The following is a 15,790-nucleotide window of genomic DNA, read 5'->3' on the forward strand; positions in this document are numbered from 1 at the left end:
GACACGAGACCGCGAGGTGCTTGCACTAAATATTGCTCTTAAGTGTAATCGTGTTTCCATGAGAACATTCTCACAATTGTTATGTTTGGACACCGCAACTAGCCGTGCACTTTTCCAAATCGACTGATGATGATCCTCCATGCTTCAGCTTCTGCAGCGGCCGATGCCGCCGCCAGCAAAGCTCTTCTTTTCGCTTCCCGGCCTTGTTTGGCCCCTGGAGTTAAGATTTCAGTTGCAGGCCCTCCGTCTGTCCGTCCTTCCTTTAGTCTACCATATGGTGGGGACAGTAAGACTTGTGTAGTAGACAAATAGTGCCTTGGCTACTGTTGCTGGCTGACTCTTGGGAGCTGACTATGGATTGTTGTGGCCCTCGCCTCCCTGGCCACACTCTGCATGTCCGTTCACAACAGTTATTAGGTTTTCGGTTAAGGTGAAAATAGCGTTTACTTTGCAAATTATTTATAGTTTGTTTGTACGTACCCATGTTTGTTAACATGGCCAACACCAGCACTAGCACCAGCTCCACCAGGGAAGCTACGAATGACTTGAAACGTCGCCTTCTCAATGAAAGTCACTTCAATTGCACTGTCTGGGATAGTCCCACGATGAGAACTGTAGCACACGAGTACAACGAACGCAACCGTTGTTGTTAACCCGTTACTTATTGAATTAATGAGTACCTTAAATAGTTTTCTAGCTATACGAAAAGTTCTCGCAGTGCAATCATCACACGGTCACCACCACCTAACTGTTAAGAGCTAAAGGGTCGCTTTCATGTCATACTTAAATATCAAAACTAATCCTTTTGACCCCTAAATGAAAGCCAAACATTTTTGGATTTAAATGGATGATGGTGATGTGAAGAGGACAATCACTAAAAATTTAAATTGGATTGGCTGGAAAATTGCAACCGACTATTGTTGGCGAACTCACACACCTTTGTGTATGGCACCACAAATCTTTGTAATGATACTGGTTGCGTTGCCAAACTTGAAACCCATATTAGACCCATCTATTTCAAACACTGAAATAGATGGGTGTTGGATTTCAAACAGTAAATCGGGAGATCGATATATATGGCACCTACATCCAAATATGATCCTATCTGCGCGATATTCAGAGAGGATGTGTAGGGATCTAACATAGCTTACTGTACCGAATTTCAGCAAAATCGAGTAAAAATTGACCAGTTATGGGGAAAAGACTTTCAACCAGGAAATCGGTCTAAATAAGGGGTATAGCCCAAGTATTCCGATCTAAATCGTATTCGGCACGGACGTCAAAGAGCAAAGCACAGATCACTTTGTCAAATTCCGGCGAAATCGGGCAACAAATGCCATTTATATGGGCCTAAAGGCTGGTACTACGTTCGCTTTTCGCGATATGTTTCACCGATTTCTTCTTTGATATTTGATCATTGATATTTGTGTAAAGTTTCAAAAAAGTAATCGAAAAAACCATGGGTTTTCAACGGTGAATAACAAACATAGTACCAGCCTGAAGGACTTAAAACTGGGTGTCAGTCTATATTAAGATAAAGTCCGATCTAGACCATAGTTGGCACGAATATTGGGGATCTTTGTGCAACTCAATATGCCAAATTTCAACGAAATCGGGTAATAAATACAACTTTTGTGGGCCTACGACCTGAAATCGGTCTATATGGGGGTTATATTAAGATATAATCTCACATAGACCATAACTGACGAGCATACTGCGGGTCTTAACACCACTCACTGTGCCAAATTTCAACAAAATCGGTTAAAAATTAAATTTTTATGATCTTAAAGCCTCTAATAGGGATATCGGCCTATATTGGGGCTATATTTAGATAAAGACCGATTTGAACAATATTAGGCATGAATGTCGATGATCTTCACACAATTGTATTTCAGGGAAATCGGGTCATAAATGTGGATTGTATGGGGATAAGACCTCAAATCGACAAATCGGTGTATTTGACAGCTATATCCAAATATTGTCCGATCTAGAATATATTTGCTACCAATGTCGAAGGGCCTAATACAAATCGCTGTGCCAAATTTCAAAATCTGTTCATAAATGTGGCTTTGACTCTAAATCCGGAGATCGCTCAATATGGGTGCTATATCAGGATATAGTCCGATATCGCATATCTTTGAAATAAACCTACCTATGGACAAAAAAAAGTATTTGTGTAAAGTTTCAGCTCGAAATCTCTATTTTGAAAGGCTGTAGCGTGATTTCAACAGATAGACGGACGAACGTTGCTAGATTGTCTTGGATTTTAACTACGACCAGGAATACGAACTTATAGGGTCAGAAATTAATATTTCGATGTGTTACAAACGGAGATCGGCTTTTATGGCAGCTATATCAGGTTAAAGACTGATTTGGCACAGTTGTTGGAAGTCGTAACAGTACTCCGTATGCAAAATTTCAGCCAAATTGAACAAAAATTGTGCCATGTAAGGACTCAAGAAGTCAAATCGGGTGTTCGGTTTATATGGGAGCTATCTTAGGTTATAAACTGATTTAGACCGTACTTGGCATAGTTTTTGGAAGTCATAAGAGAACACCACAAGCAAAATTTCACCTAAATCGGACAAACATTTTGTTTCCAGGGGCTCAAGAAGTTAAATCGGGAGATCGGTTTATATGGGAGGTATATCTAAATCTGAACCGATTTGGCCCATTTGCAATCCGCAATGACCTACATAAATATTAAATATCTGTGCAAAATTTTCTAGCTTTACGCGTTCGACCACTATCGTCATTTCGACAGACGGACGGACAGACATGGCTAGATCAACTCAGAACGTCGAGACGATCGAAAATATATACACTTTATGGCGTCTTAGACGAATATTTTGAGATGCTACAAACGGAATGATTAGTTTAGTATACCCCCATTCTAAGGTGGTGCGTATAGAAAGAAGATCGAATTTAAACTGTCTCCCGTACTTTGTATGCAAATTATCATGGACAGACAAATAGACAGACAGTCAGATAAATCGAAATGGAATGTGAGTCAATATGTATCAGAGATCTGCAGCGGTGTATCGCGTTTGCGCGCATTTGTGCACCGCCAAAATACAACTGCCTTGTATTAATGTGTGTATGGATGTACCGCTTTGAAGTAAGCGAGTTACACCTGAGATTAAACTACCGTCGCAATGCACAGGCGTCTTTTGTATGTGCGGTGGTATGATAAGTGTTTACAAAAAACAACTATAAAACCCCATTTTTTGCCCTTGGTCAAAGACGCCTGAAGCATGACAATTAATGTACGAGTATTTATACGATTGTCACACATATCAGTGTGCTGAACGTAACACCGCATCCATTGCGGTGGAGATGGATACCATTACCACACTTTATGAGTATACCGCAAATCACTAAAATACCACCGCTTGTGTCAATGGGTCTACATTTATTTTGTTCTAAATGTTCCAATCAAATGCACTAAGTTATAATATCCTGAACTGCAGTAGTTGTGTACGATATAAAAATATGGTAGTTTGAATGTGCTCAAGAAAACCATTTTACGAGAATGGACCAAAATACCCGCAAATTATAATTGTTCAGATTACAACTTGATTTTTGCCCAACACAGAACAATAGTCAAGATAATAGGTGCTTTTATCAAGCAAAACTGAATGGATTCTAAAATTTGAGTTACTGCCGCACATTTTTGTCATTTGAATGAATTATAAAAATGTGGTGGTTTAAATTGGTATCACTTCGTAACAGCTACCCTGTGTATATGCCAAACTAATATACTTGTCGACTAATAAGTAATATGTAATTTTTATTCTGCAGATCTAATTCATTTTTCTAGTACAAACTCGACAAATACAGCTTGCCCGGAAAATATTCCTCCATAAAAAAAATTAAAAATACCAAGTGGAGCCTACATGGACATCTCATCATTCAAACACTCTACAATGCCTGCATTTAAGACATACTCAACATGTTCTTATATGTTACAAGGACCTGCTTCGGGATACATTGATCGCCACACTTGTTCTCTATACAAAGACCAGGCATAAGGATTGAATTTCATGAGAAAACTTTCTTGTCCATTGAGCATAGAAGGTAGCAAGTACTCAGAGATTAGGATTACAGGACAATAACCTTCGAACAATTACAAACCATAACCGGGGACAAGGCTGGTCGAATTGAGCTAGGCGATACATGAGAAGAGAGATGCATGTGTGCAATTTCTTTTATTGCACGTAGTTAGTGCTGCTTCAATTTTCCTCAATGCATGCATGCATGCAGCCATTCATTGATGATTTGATGACAGTTCTTATCCCAAAATACAATCATGGGAACATTGGGCAGGTGTGTTTCTTATAGGCCAAACAGCGAATATTATTCCATTGCATTAGATTCCTTTTTGGCTCGACTAGAGTGGCATTCTTCTTCTGGTTCTTCTGGAGATTTTTTTGCTCGTCATCGCAGTTTCTTTTCAATTTCAGTTGGGTACGGGTATAATGGAATTTATCATGATGTGCCATTGTTTAGCGTTAAATCTGCTCGGTATTTTTGCAAATTCAATTTCTTTCATTTGAGGGTTGTTAGTCCATTTGAGTTGGTGGAGTGCGTGGAGAGATTGGTCTTGTGTACCTGTGTATCAAAAATGGATTTGACGGAATGTACGTACAAACGCTTAAAACAATTGATCTAAATAGTACCGTTAATCGTTTTGGGCAATTGGCCGGGAAAATCGCTTCACACATTCTAGTTGTTGGAGTGATCGTTGAAAACTGCCTCATAGTTGGCGCAGGAAGTTTGTCAAATGCCTGAAGAAAGGTAATCGTGGGAAAAAGGATTCGAAACAAGTCTGCTCTTATTGTCACACAATACAGTAGTGTAACTCAAAGGGCTAAAGGGTGAACTGATTCCTTCATATGTAGCATCGAAATGCTTGAACATTGCCATTTATTTGTATTGTTGACTTACCTTCGCGATATTGTCCTTTTCAGCTTGGCCTAAGGTCATCCTCAATGATTCAGAGCTATCCTCCACGATAAAGATCTTTTTCTCACGGCTGTTTATTGCTTTTATTATTGTCAGGCACCATTGAACGGTAGCCAAATTTTCTCTTGCTCTACAATCTATGTTGTAAAGCACTTCACAATGGTCGAGCGACGTTCTCGTCTTCGTCTTCGTCGTCGTCGTCCAGTAGCCGGTGGGTTGGATAGATTTTATGCTCACATTTGTGTATGTAGATTCTTGCTGCCTGCTTTGCTAGTACTACCAGTATTTGGCATGATATTCTGGGCAACAAGATGAAAACGCTTCTGTGTTCCCAAAAACGAAACTTACAAATGTTGTATGATTCCAGAAAACAAGAACTGGCCAAACAATACAAATGGATGGTTGCATTAAGCAAATAAGACCTTCAATTGTTGCTATTGCCCACATTATTGGCAGCATCCACATTTCGTTGATTTAACTCCTTAGAAAATAAAGTCTGGCTTGATATCGAGTTGAAAAAAACACTTTCATACCAAGGCTCACTGCAATTGCTACAGAACAATGAAATAGATATTCGTCATACTGGATTTATATATCGTACCTTGCCGTTAAACTACTACAGCATTTTTATTAAATTTATTGTGCCGTTGAAGTGTTTATAGCCAATTTAGTTTATTCATACATTTGGTGTACACCAAACGAAATTGAAAGGGAATAACCAATTCAAATTGATGAATTGAATGATTTTTTCAAAACATGTAATTGCAAATTTTGCTCATGAACATTCCATTTAGGAACAGGGTCAAACTTCTCACATATCAATGAGTGCAGTCCGATTCAAGTTTTAAGCTCAATGATAAGGGACCTCCTTTTTATAGCCGAGTCCGAACGGAGTGCCATAGTGCGACACCTCTTTGGGGAGAAGTTTTACATGGCACAGTGCCTCACAAATGTTGCCAGCATTAGGAGGGTAAAACCACCGCTGAAAATTTTTTCTGATGGTCTCGCCAGGATTCGAACCCAGGCGTTCAGCGTCATAGGCGGACATGCTTACCTCTGCGCTACGGTAGCCTCCGTATGTCGCTAGAAGCATACCAACAGATTCCAGTTCCCCTGGAATGTATAAGATATCTCATTCTTAGCTACCGGCACCCAGAGCAGGTGAATTTTGAACTGTTTATCCATTTCGAGGAAAGATCTGCTTCAGTTCAGGACATTTTTGAATATAGAAATATGTTATTTCGAGATTTAATAGCTGCCTGGCTGTCTGAGAAGATATTTACGCCAATGGTCGTTATGACATAATATCTTAGCTACTACACCACTTCTTTAGTTGAAAGGATCACCGCCTGATATACAGTTGTCGGGTTATCTTCTTGACCAACCCTAGTTCTTCGGAGTACAAAACAAAGCCCCCTTGGTCCCTAGTTTGCAACCATTCGTAAAGGATTTCCAATCTAATCTTTCAGGAATAGTGATACCGTACTTACTACAAACATTTGGAGAGCCACCAACAGTGGTCACAGCTGCCCATACTATTATTTGAGATGAAAAATTAATTTGGGTGGCCGTTTGTGGGCTCAAACTTTCATATGAGCGTTCGGTTGAGTAAACATGACCATATTGGGAAAATTTAAAAAAAATTTCCCGTTAAAGAATTCGATGTTCGGAAATTTACCACATTTGAGCAAGCGACTCTTTTGCTCTTTCGAGTACCACTTTTTTGGCTTTGGTTTAAGATAGTGTGTTCCTTGAAAATTTTAAGGCCTTATCTTGAGCTCGTTTTCAAGATATTTTCACTTAGCCATTTGAATACCACTACGGTTCTGATTTCGTAAAATTCACTGCAGTAGTTGCAGTTTTTTTTTTGGACCACCACAATTGCTCTTGCTAACGTTCCCGTTATAATTGTAACCATTTATGGAGCGATACACAAAAATATTGTTCACTTTGAGGTGTTTGAGTTCACCAACAATAGGTGATTTCAACCAAATATAAATGTTTTTGATGGATTGGTAACAATATAATGAGTTGTCTATAAAACATATATGATGTAACTGCCACCTCTAGTTCGACAGATATACCAGAGTGAACTTGGTAACACTTTGTGTCAGCTACCATGTATGTATATGAACCGATTCCGACAAAATCGGTGCATATAGCAAAAGTCATAAAAGAAAACGTTGTGTACAATTTTGGGAAAATCTGTTAGAAATTTCGTGACAAAGTCTCTGGAAGTAAAATTAGGCGCTACATATAGATGGAAGTAGTAGTCTTGTGGGTTTGAGCAAAGCGATAGTAGTGAATTAGAACGTTTAGCCACCTTTCAAAACGCAACTTTAGCAATGGCTGCTATATCTATGACCAAAAATCTGTTGATGAGGCAAATTCTTTTCACTAACTTTTCAATAAACAAATCTTTTCGCTTGACATAATTCCCATGGCCATCAAGCTGGACTTCAATTTGGAGGGCAACTAAAGTGATGGGAGCTATATCTAAATCTTAACCGATTTCTATCAAATTCACCAGTATTGTCAAGGGTCTCAATAGAATTCTTGGTGCTAAATTTTGGTGCTAAAATTTCAATCTTTTCTTTGTGCACAAATTAACATGAAAGACGGACAGGCAGACGGACATACAATAGATAAATCGAATAAGAAAGTGATTCTGAGTCTGTTCGTATACATATCAATCAAACTTTACTCTCTTCCTTTTGGTTGTTTCCTAAACTTAGGGATCCGTCCCAAAGATAGGCAAACTTAATGTTAAGAAAATGGATTTTCTAATTTTTTTAAGGAAACATTCCCTTTGGTGAAATATATTTTCCTTCATATGAAGGCTTTTTTATACCCTCCACCATAGGATGGGGGTATACTACTTTCGTCATTATGTTTGTAACACCTCGAAATATGCGTAAGACCCCATAAAGTATATATATTCTTGATCGTCGTGACATTTTAAGTCGAACTAGCCATGTCCGTCGGTCTGTCAGTCTGTCCGTCCGTCCGTCCATCTGTCTGTCAAAAGCACGCTATCTTTCGAAAGAGTAAAGTTAGCTGCTTGAATTTGCACAAATACTTCTTATTAGTGTAGGTCGGTTGAGATTGTAAATGGGTCATATCGGTCCATGTTTTGATATAGCTGCCATATAAACCGATCTTGGATGTTGACTTCTTGAGTCACTAGAGGGCGTAATTCTCACCCGAATTGGCTGAAATTTCGCATAAGGTGTTTTGTTATTATTTCCAAAAGTGGTGCTAAGTGCGGTTCAAATCGGTCCATAACCTGATATAGCTGCCATGTAAACCGATCTTGAATCTTGATTTCTTGAGCCACTAGAGAGCGCAATTCTTCTCCGATTTGACTGAAATTTTGCAAGAAGTTTTTTGTTATGACTTCCAACAGTTGTGCCAAATATGGTTTTATTTGGTTCATAACCTGGTATAGCAGCCATATAAACCGATCTGTGATCTTGACTTCTTGAGCCTCTAGAGGGCGCAATTCTTATCCGATTTGACTGAAATTTTGCAAGAAGTGTTTTGTTATGACTTCCAACAGTTGTGCCAAATATGGTTTTATTTGGTTCATAACCTGATATAGCTGTCATATAAACCGATCTGGAATCTTGACTTCTTGAGTCTCTAGAGGTCGGAATTATTATCCGATTTGGCTGAAATTTTACAAAACGATTTCTGCTATGCGGACCATCGGATCATAATTTGATATAGCTTCAATATCATAGCAATTTTTTTCTTTTATCATATGTTTGCCTAAAAAGAGATACCGGGAAAATAACTAGACAGATGCGATCCATGGTGGAGGGTATATAAGATTCGACCCGGCCGAACTTAGCACGCTTTTACTTGTTTTATTTTGAATTGTTGTTTAATAGATCCTTAGCTATGCGTCTTGTTACTATTGACAAAAATCTTTTAATTAAGGTCAAAATATAGTTGAAGGTTAAGAATAAACTTCAGTCAATTCTGATTCTTTGTAGAGATGGCAAACTATCGATAATCGATATTTTCGATATTTCTATTAATAAAAATCGATAGTATCGATACTATCGTTAATTTTCCATCACCTACATGCCAAGCGAAAAGAAAGAAGTAACAAGTAAAAGCGTGCTAAGTTCGGCCGGGGCGAATTTTGGGTACCATCCACCATAAATTCTGCTAAAAATGTATACAAAATAAATTTACAGCAAAAATTAAAGTCTGAAACCGAACAAAAATGATCGAGAGACCGATTTACATGGGAGCTATAAAGACCGATTAAGAACGTAATTGGCACAGTTGTTGGAAGTCGTAATAGAACAGAACAGAACACATGCAAAATTTAAACCAAATCGGATGAAAATTACGGCTTGTAAGGGCTCAAGTAGTCAAATCGGGAGATCGGTTTATATGGGAGCTATATCAGGTTATTGACCGATTCCGACCGTACTTGGCACAATTATTGGAAGTCAAAAAAGAACACTACACACAAAATTTCATCCAAACCGGATAAAATTTGCGGCTTCCAGAGGCTCTAGAAGTCAAATCGGGAGATAGGTTTATATGGAAGCTATATCTAATTCTGCACCGATATGGCCCATTTGTAATCCCCAATGACCTACATCAGTACTAAGTATCTGTGCAAAATTTCTAGCAGCTAGCTTTAACTTTACCGATAGAATTAACTTTACCGATAGAATCGATATTCTAACAAAAAATAAAATATCGATAGGTTAGATAAAATATCGAATAGTGCCATCGATATTTTGCCAGCTCTAATTCTTTGGCTCGTTTTCATTGCTTAAATCCTTTGAATAAGGAAAAATCTTAAATTTTTGGTCAACTTTTTTTGTGGGGTATCATTAAGATACACCTTTTTAATTCATTTAAATTTTTTTTAGTCGAATCTTAATTCATTCTTTTTTCGGTGTATGTATATTTTAAATACAAATAATGGGGTTTTTTCTCCTTCTCTCTCTTTCTAAACTTCAACCAAAGGAAAAGGAATCAATCTGAGATGAATGAACGCACCCATCGTCTGTCCGTTTCTCTTCTTTTTTAGTCAGTTCTTTTTTGGTTATGCAGAGGGCGCAAAAAATCATCATATTCACACGTAATTTCCTTGGAAACTGCCAAAGACCTACTATGTGTGCTGGCTTGTGGCGGACAAAAGATTTGTAAACGCTTAGAGCTAATGCTAGATGCTTGTAGGAGTAATGGTCGCACTGATCGTGCTGACCATTGTGTCGAGACAGCATAGCTATCTCAAGGGAATCGGGGCCAACTCTTCCTCTCCTGCAGCCGAAGATCGATTGTGTAACGCACTCATGAGTTATTAAAACAAACAATGAGACATGTTGCACATGTTGATGTCCGTCCCTCCGACCGATGGCCTGCTTGCCTGACTGTCCGCCTGCTCAACTGCTGATGCTGAAGCCCTCGAGGTCTTGGCCGTTGTTGTTGTTGTTGCTGTTTCGTTTGGTTTGGTTTCATTCAAAAATTAAGCCGTACATGACAATTATTCATGTGACATCTTTACGTAAAATCTAGATGAACAACAACGGTACGTTGTTGTCTGTTGCTTCATTTGACGTTCGGACAGTCAGTCGCTCTCCTCTCGGGGATAGATGTGTGTTCTTTGTTTGGGCTTTGGTGCTGGCGAAGACAAAGATTTCTTGATGTCTGCCTACGTGTCCAGCATGAAGAATTTACATGCGATGCGCGCACTGATAAATAACCTACCATTATCGAGGCAACCCATCAAATGGGTGTGAACCCAAAAATACTGCAAACACATGTGATCGCCGCTTTTGTCCACATTCACAAAAGAGTGTATGCACACTGGCATATTCGGATCCTCGACGACCATCACCAAAGACGCCCCGCTTCTGGTCGAAGATCGCCGCATTCCAGCAAGTGATTGTTGCACTTGCCGTTGTTGCCCCATATATCTTATATCACTCTTGGGTTTGTCAACGCCTTCTGCCAAGTGGCCATGAAAGAAATATCCTTCTCTTCTATTGCCGCTTTGCAGGACATTTGCGCAACATACCTTATATATGGGCGGCACACTTACTCTCCTTCATGTCCTTTGTCTCTCTATGCCATGGCCACTCGGTATGGGGCAGTTTTTGTTTTGTCAACACTAAACACACAAATTAGACAAACCACCAGCCACTCAGCACTCACATCTGAGAGTGTCTGTTTGTCCTCTCATCCAATACCTGCACAATGTGGGCATGCTATCTGGACAAATAAACTGGTGTCATAAATTGTATGGGAACTCAGCGGGACGGGTTAGCAATAGCAACTACATAGTTATTCGTCCCTATACCATCTTTGCTCTTGTGACACACATAATATCACTCGATTCATTTATCACCATTACCCATGATGCAATGGTAAAGCGAACGTTGCAGCATGATATGCTGCAATTAGACCAAATTTGTATTGGCGTTGACAGTGTTTTGCTTAACAAATCAATTTGCAGTCCAAAAAGGGTTATGCGGGTCATTCAGAAGCGGATCACCGTGTGGTTAATAGTTCATGATAAGAATTTTGATAACATTGCGCCGTTGCACATGTCCCGCATTCAAGTAAAACTCGTACAACTCTTATGATTGGGATCATTGACACAACTCAATTTTCACAGAATAGGTTGCAATGCAACTGCGTCTTCATGCAGGAAGATCAACATTGCAAGAATGCCATAACGTGCAAGATAATTTGCCATTAGTTTCAGAATATGTCTGTTAAACCTTCTTTGAAGGGAAAGTGGACAAAATGTTATTGTTTGAAATATTAATGCAAATTTGTCACATATTTCTTAAAATTTAAGCTACAAAGCTATGTGTTGAATATCCTTTCATGAAAATGAAGAGGATTGTCTTAAAACAAAACATCTAAAAACATGTTTGGTTCGGTCGGAGCGAATTTGAAAACACCAGGCAAATATGTAAGCTTCTAGGGGCCGTAGAAGGCATGTCGGGCCAATTTGAACCATACTCACTACGAGTGTTGGAAGTCATAACAGAACTCTACATGCAAAATTTTAATCAAATCGGATAACAATTGCGGCTTCCAGGTACTCAATATGTGAAATCAGGAGATCGGTTTTTAAGGTAGCTATATCAGGTTAAAGACCGATTTCTTTTGTGCATGACAAGGTAGTCGGAACTCATACCCGAAGAAAACGTGCAAAATTTCACCCAACTTGGATTACTATTGCGGCTCTAGAGCCTCAAGATGTTAAAAAAAAGATATCGGTTAATATGGGAGCTAAATCAGATTATAGGCTGATTAGGATCATACTTACCACGGATAGTGGAAGACGGCTAAAGTGCAGTTTTCGGGAAATTTTCTAAAAAAAATCTAATTTTTTGCCTACCCCCTAAAATGATCCCAGGAACATGAATATGAAGTTCGTTTTTTGGGGTCGGGCCCGGGAGCCGCCAAACGTGCCTTCCCCAATTAAGTGAAATGAAGCCGAATAAAGACAAAATGGTACTCAAGTTAAAGACAATATTGCGTAGAACACGCATATGAAAATTTTTAATTTAGATGTCAATTTAGGGGAGTTTGCAAAAAATTGGATTCTTTTAGTGCACTTTTGCCCTCAACAGCGGTCTATTACGGGCTATCTCGTTTGCCGGTAGCACCTGATGGCTTGGGATGGAGCAGAGCCAGGCAACCTTCAGCATTGTTCAAAGAAGATCTTGCATTCCTTAACGATTTCGAATTCAAAAGGAGAGAAAACCGTGTGAGAACGGCTAGATATAACTCTAAGAAAAATAAACGAATAGAGATATCTTAGTAATTCTTTTTGAGTTTTGCAGATAAATGTGTTCTTAAAAAATCATAAATAAATTCTGCCCGAATTTTTTTTACAAAAATCGGCATTTTTTTTGTAATATTGCAGCAGAGGCTACAAAAATTGTTAGATGCAAAAATTTTTTGCAAGGTTTAGGGAATATATGGAGTAAAAAAAAACATGTGGCCAATTGAGGGATCAGGCCTTTGGGATTTTTTAACTCGAGGAGTTTTTCTAATTTTTTAATAAAAAATTGTCCATTTTAAAGCTACCCGTTTTAGTCGACATATCTTGTTCAAATTTCACTTAAAAAGCATTTGCAATATGTCCTCTTCATAAGCAAAAAAGAAAAAACTAAGGTATTTAAGTTAGTTTTTTCAATAAAGTATAATCAATTAAAATAATTTTTTTGACCACAAAATAAACTTTTTCACATTTTTTGACTTCCAAACTGTATAACTTTTAACTGAATAATCAGATGTGGACAAAAAATTTCCTCACAAATCCAAATCAAGTGAGCCACAAATGCATTGGCATATTGCAAAATACGAAGCCAATCTTGGCCAAAATTTCAACAAATAAAAATTAAAACTCGTTTATCCCCGAAACCCGTGAAGATATTGTATACCTCAAGCGGATTTTTTGTAGGGATTTTTGAGTCTATCCAGTAAATAAAAATTTTGAAAATCAGACCATTAATGAAGATTTTGCAGCCCGTACAATTTTTCGAAATAGCGAGGCGAGCAAATTTAGGGGCCTGCCAAGTGGCACCCGGCCGACCTCGGGCTTTGGAATTTTGCAGAGGGTTTCGATAACACAGCTCTAGCTATTCCAAATTTCAAAGAGTTATCTCTACCCGTTCTCACACGGCATATTTTTATACCATAGGATGGGGGTATACCAATTTCGTCATTTGTAACTTCTCGAAATATTCGTCTAAGACCCCATAAAGTGTATATATTCTTAATTGTAAGAACCTAAGTCAGTAATCGGCTTGTTGTGGGCTCTAAAAATAAAGTAACCTCTAAAAGAAAATTTTAAGTCAGGGATTCCGTGCTACTTACAAAATCCTTAATTGCATTCAATACCACTCCCTAAGATGGTTCATGTCTGATACTGTATCTCCACCTAAGTGCCGATATCTGTTGGATGCGAAAGTCGGGCAACGACAAAGGAAATGCTCCAACGTCTCATCAATTTCCCCGCATGCCCTACACATGCTATCACTTGCCGCAACGATTTTACATAAGTGAGCTCGTAGTGATATGTGTCCCGTTATGATACCAATAGCTATGCTGACCTCCTTCTTGCTTCCTTTCAGTAACAGCCTCGTCTTCTCACGATCTGGATGCCCCCATAGGATTTTCGCAGTTCTACTGACCATTTCGCTGTTGCACAATGTTGCATGCGCATTCGTCGCCTACTCCCTTAACTAGGACTGCGTCGACCCGAAAGGCTTCGGGTTAACCAAGTCCTCTGGCCTTCGCCGCCAAATTGTCAAACGATGCTGATTTTACCACCCTCAGAGAAGGCGTTTATCTCTTTCTTACAGATGGCAATACTAGGGTTCCGTCAATCCAAGACTGTGCCGATGGCAGCAGTGTCTCGCACTCGACCTCAAAGTTCATCTCAAGTATCCGATCGAAAACCTCTTCCCTTCCTTCCAGATTTCCTATCGTACCCTCGATTATACCGCGATGGTATGAGCTGCTCCCATCCTCAATCCATTCTCCCATCGCCTTAAGTCTCATAGCCGCAGTGACTGCATCACACTTAATCTGTATGTCAATGGGTCGGATATTTGGAGGACTACGCCAGTGCCCTTGTGGGCGTGGTCCTCACGGCTCCGTCTATGCCAAGACAACATGTTCTCTGAACCTGTTGTATGGTCCTTATGTTGCACTTTTTCTTCATAGCAGTCCACCAAATTACTGAGGCATAAGTAAGTATTAGTCTAATCACGCTCCTGTAGAACAAGTTAACTTTCCTAGGATTCAGGCCCCATTTCAGGCCTACGGCCCGTCTACTTAGCGCCCATCATCTGTGAGCCTTCTCAGTACACTCCTGAATGTGACACTTCCAATTCAGTTCCCTGTCCAAGATCACACCTAAGTATTTGACCTTGTCAGGTATCGAAACCCTCTTATTGAGGAAACGTGGTGCGTTAAATTCGCCCACCTTCGTCTTCCTCGTAAACAGGCATATTTCAGTCTTCTCTGGGTTGACATTGGTACCTCTGGGTCTAGCCCAGTCATATGCCATATGCAAGATCCTTTCGGCCTTTCTGCACAGCTCGTTCCGATCCTTACCCCTTAGAAGTATTATAATATCGTAGGAGAGGGGTTCAAATCCCTCCTCAGTCAGCATCCGTAATAGGTCATTTATGGTGGTCACCCATAGAAGTGGCGATAAAATTACCCACTGTGGCGTTCCCTGTGCCACTTTCTCCCTTATATATATCATGGGATACACAATTTATCCACCTATTCCTTCGCATATGGATTATCCAGTCTCTAAGGACCGGGTCCACCCGGTACTGGTCTAAGGATTGGATCAGTGTGTCGCTCCGCACATTGTTAAAAGCCCCCTCGATGTCAATGCATAACGCCAGTGTGTGCGTCTTGGCATCGAAGGATTCTTCTATTTTATGGACAACCTCGTGCAGGGCAGTCTCCACCAACCTTCCCTTGACACACTTTATCATGGTGTCCACAATACATTCCATGATTTTGAGTAGAAAGGACTATATCTAGGTAAAGAAAACAAGTAAAAACGTGATAAGTTAGGCCGGGCCAAATCTTATGTACCCTCCACCATGGATCATATTTGTCAAGTTTTTGGAATGACTTTTACAAATATATATGAGCTATATTAAGTTATTGACAAAAATTTCAGGCAAGTCGAGTAAAACTTGCGCCCTCTGGAGGCTTAGAAAATCTAATTGGGAGCTCAGTATATATTGGGTTGCCCAAAAAGTAATTGCGGATTTTTTAATAAAAAGTAAATGCATTTTTAATA

Source organism: Stomoxys calcitrans, chromosome 4 (genome assembly GCF_963082655.1).
Source record: "Stomoxys calcitrans chromosome 4, idStoCalc2.1, whole genome shotgun sequence".
NCBI lineage: Eukaryota > Metazoa > Arthropoda > Insecta > Diptera > Muscidae > Stomoxys > Stomoxys calcitrans.